The following is a 4,140-nucleotide window of genomic DNA, read 5'->3' as shown; positions in this document are numbered from 1 at the left end:
GGAAACAGATTGGTTTATGATCGGGGCAGAGATCCAGCGTTCCCTTTCTCCTGGCACCAACAGGGTGCCACTCAGTTCACGCGAACCAAGTTGGTCTGCTGAAATGCATTGCAAGACACTTCTATGTCCCATAAAGCTGTGGGATATCTGGACTTGGTTGTTCTTTTTAATTATTCCCCGCAGGAACATTTCACACTGCCCAGGATTGCTTTCTGCATAGTAAAGGGACCAGGGCAGCCTGGATTTGGAATATTTTGCTCTTATATGGCAATATAAAACCCAGACCTTAATTCTCCAGTCCCAAGCCGGGGATGTCAATGACCACCAACACTTCTGCAGCCCCAGCAAAGCCAAGGGGGAGACCCAGCCAAGCAGATTTCAACGGGCTGAAAGATTAAAACGAGCTGTCAGGAAAAATTGGCCTTCAGAGGAGGACGCGTCCCTGGTTCCCCCCTTGGTGTTGCTTCCCACGCTCTGCGCAAGACCCAGAGACCTGGACACATTTGCCATCTGGACTGAGAAAGCACAGCCTGATGGACTGCACCAGATCTGTGAATCTACTGGCCAGTTTGACAGTTGAGAAGTTTCATCTTTGGAGTGGGGACTTTGCCAACCTTTCTGGACTCAAGTGACACCCCTCCGCTAAGCCCCATTGCAATCCTCCCCCCAATCACTCTCTCTGATTTTTCCCAGATGCAGCTGTTTGTCTTCCATTCCGCCATCCATGTTTTCCCTGAATAATTAACACTCAAATGCATTCAGAAAAACATTGCCCATTTGGAAGCTTAAAAAAATTATCAGCAAAAGGCTCCCTCAGTTAAGATTGGGTATATGGGTGTGAAAAACACAGTCTTTAGACCAGGGTGTCGAATGTAAGGCCCACGGACTGGATACAGCCCCTGGAAGCACTTGATCCAGCCCTCAGGTTCTCCCAGGTGTCATCGCTAAAAGAGCAGCCCACACGATAAATGGACATATAACTTTCTCATACCTTGAAAATACAATTAAGATTTGTGCATTTTCTCTTCTGACATTTACAGCTGATGAGCTTCTAGGGGACAAAAATGTGCTTATTTATGGTTTATATCGGTGAGAAAAATGTGCTTATTTATTTATCACCAGCTTAATGACATCACTTCCTGCTTAATGACATCAATCCCAGCCCTCAGCAGGCAGCATGATGGCTATTTAGCCCGTTTGACACCCTTGTCTGAGATAGAAGAGGCTTCAGTGTCCCGGAGGAGGCACTATCAGTGTGTATTTTCCCATTGAAGTAAATGGTAGCCATTATCTGGGAAAAGCTCCATAGAATAAATAGGGAACAGACATTATTATTATTTCTTCGTTGTTTTCTTCCCAGAAGCTCTGAGTAAAGCTTCTTTACTCAGCGTGTGGTCGGTCTGTGGAACTCCTTGCCACAGGATGTGGTGATGGCATCTAGCCTGGACGCCTTTAAAAGGGGATTGGACAAGTTTCTGGAGGAAAAATCCATTACAGGGTACAAGCCATGATGTGTAAGCGCAACCTCCTGATTTTAGAAATGGGTTATGTCAGAATGCCAGATGCAAGGGAGGGTACCAGGATGAGGTCTCTTGTGATGTGGTGTGCTCCCTGGGGCATTTGGTGGGCCGCTGTGAGATACAGGAAGCTGGACTAGATGGGCCTATAGCCTGATCCAGTGGGGCTGTTCTTATGTTCTTATGCAAATTGAGGTTCTGTCTGGTACCTGATAAGACTAATCCACACCAAGCCTGATTCATTAAACTCCAGCTTGAGATGGTTACAAACTTCAGAATCTGGAGGCTCATGGCCTGCCACCTCCCTCCCACCCCAGCATGTAATTGATCTGTGGAACTCCTTGCCACAGGATGTGGTGATGGCACCTGGCCCAGATGCCTTTCAAAGGGGGTTGGACATAATTCCAGTCCATCACAGTTTACAAGCCATGATGGGTATGTGCAAACTTCTGGTTTGAGAAGTAGGCTACCCCAGAATGCCAGGTGCAAAGGAGTGGCAACAGGATCTAGGTAACTTCCTGTCCGGTGTGCTCCCTGAAGCATCTGGTGGTGAGCCACTGTGAGATACAGGAAGCTGGACTAGATGGGCCTTTGGCCTGATCAAGTGGGGCTTTTCTGATGTTCTTATGAGATTTGGAGAACCCAACAGACTTCTCTTACAGTTTCCCTTTTCCCAGTGAAAGGAGCTGGCTGGTGGTTGGCAACCTTCAGTCTCGAAAGACTATGGTATAAGCCTACAGCACCCGGTATTCCCAGGCAGTCTCCCATCCAAGTACTAACCAGGCCTGACTCTGCTTAGCTTCTGAGATCATGGTATAAGCCTACAGCACCCAGTATTCCCAGGCAGTCTCCCATCCAAGTACTAACCAGGCCTGACTCTGCTTAGCTTCCGAGATCATGGTATAAGCCTACAGCACCTGGTATTCCCAGGCGGTCTCCCATCCAAGTACTAACCAGGCCTGACCCTGCTTAGCTTCCGAGATCAGACGAGATCAGGCATGTGCAGGGTAACAGTTGCTGTCATGCCCTCTCCATAGTGCTTAATCTGGAAGAGGCAATGTGGACAAACTGAGAATTGTTGCGCATCATGCTCTCCTCTTCTGCCGGTGCAGTGGGGACAGTGGAGCTGCTGCAGCTGTGGGCAATCTGCCAGTTTCGGCAATCTGCCTTGGCAATGACCAGACTTCAGCACTCCCTGACACCAGCTGTGCTGGCATCTCCCTCCCATCGCCTGGCTTGCCGATCCATGGCAGCCTCATCAACCAACCGCACTTCTCCAGCTCGTTGAACGTGGAGCCCTGACACGTTGAACAGCAGGTGCTTCCTCTGCGCACTTCCAAAGGTTCCTGAGGTGTGGAAAATTGCCCTTCTGATCTTGCATAACAAGGGCAGCTCAGCTCAAACCATCACGCTTAAAAGCCTCGTGCTTTAATTTTTTTTTAAAGGTTATCCAAAAGGTACTCTGGGGGATGCTTTCAAGTTCATTAATGGACTACCCTTTCTTTCACACCCCTAGCAGCCCTAGAAATAAAATAGCAAACTGGCAAACGATAGCAGGAAATTGAAATAATAAGCTGGGGATTTAAAACATAGCTTGCCATCTTTGGGCACTAGATGCAAGTCTGTACAGTTTGATTCATTTTATTCCCAGCTTTTTCCCCCCATTCCAAACAGTATGGATAGCAAAAAGCAAAAACCATGTTAACCTGTAAACACACACACACACACACACACACACACACACACACAAACACACACAGAGAGAGAGAGAGAGAGAGAGAGAGAGAGAGAGAGAGAGAGAGACTGCTTTATATTCCAGCTACCACTAGAGGGAGCTTGAATCAATGACTCTCTGCTTTATCAGTCTCTATTTGCAATGCTCTATTTGCAATGCGGTGAGCCAATATGTAAAAGCCAATGTTTGGTTTAGCTAGGAGCAAGGAGGTCCTCTTTCTCTAGAGGAAGTGAGCAATAGAACATTGGGGTCATCATGGCCAAACTTGACACACTGAAGGTCCCAGGTTCAATCCTTGGCATCTCCAGGTAGGGTTGTCAAGACCCCCCAATCTGGAACCTCAGAGAGCTACCATCAGTTGGTGTACAAAGCCAAGCTAGTTTGACCTGAAGCCAGAACACTGGTCTCTTTAAAATGTTAACGAGAGGCCCTGCACCCCAAAAGACCCTCTGTGCTCCTTCTCTGCGCCTATAGAGCCAAATTTCCGTTTCTTCCTTGCATCAGCTCTTCCCTGGGGGACACCTCCCCTGATATCTGAAAATGCCTCTTAAGTGTTAACCTCTCAACCATCAACTCCCAGAACAGAATCACTCCTCAGGGCCTCCTGAACAACTAACCAGAAATCTTCTTTACAAAGCCTTCAGGCCGAACCCCACTTTCCATCATTTAAAACAGTGTTCTTCAACCTGTGGGTCGGGACCTCAATGGGGTAGCGAAACCTCATTTCGGGGGGTCACGACAACCTTCCAAAGCCTGTGCGAGAGAGGGCTTGATCCAGTTCATGATACAGCCTTATCAAAACTTGAGTTCATCCCGCACAGTCTCTTTTTTGCTGTCCTTCCTCACGGCTCCTAAGGCCAGCCCTGCTTAGGGTACTACCTCACAGGG

At 48.0% G+C, this 4,140-nt stretch overlaps 1 pseudogene; it reads right to left on the bottom strand.

The window, feature by feature from the left end:
* Positions 1-2,422: 2,422 nt before the first annotated feature.
* Positions 2,423-2,539, bottom strand: LOC136634008 (5S ribosomal RNA; annotated as a pseudogene).
* Between the last annotated feature and the right edge of the window lie 1,601 nt (positions 2,540-4,140).

The sequence above is a fragment of the Tiliqua scincoides genome, chromosome 13 (assembly GCF_035046505.1).
Source record: "Tiliqua scincoides isolate rTilSci1 chromosome 13, rTilSci1.hap2, whole genome shotgun sequence".
NCBI classification, from domain to species: Eukaryota; Metazoa; Chordata; class Lepidosauria; order Squamata; family Scincidae; genus Tiliqua; species Tiliqua scincoides.
The sequence above is the reverse complement of the archived record's forward strand: the minus strand, read 5'-3'. Positions and strand labels throughout refer to the sequence as shown.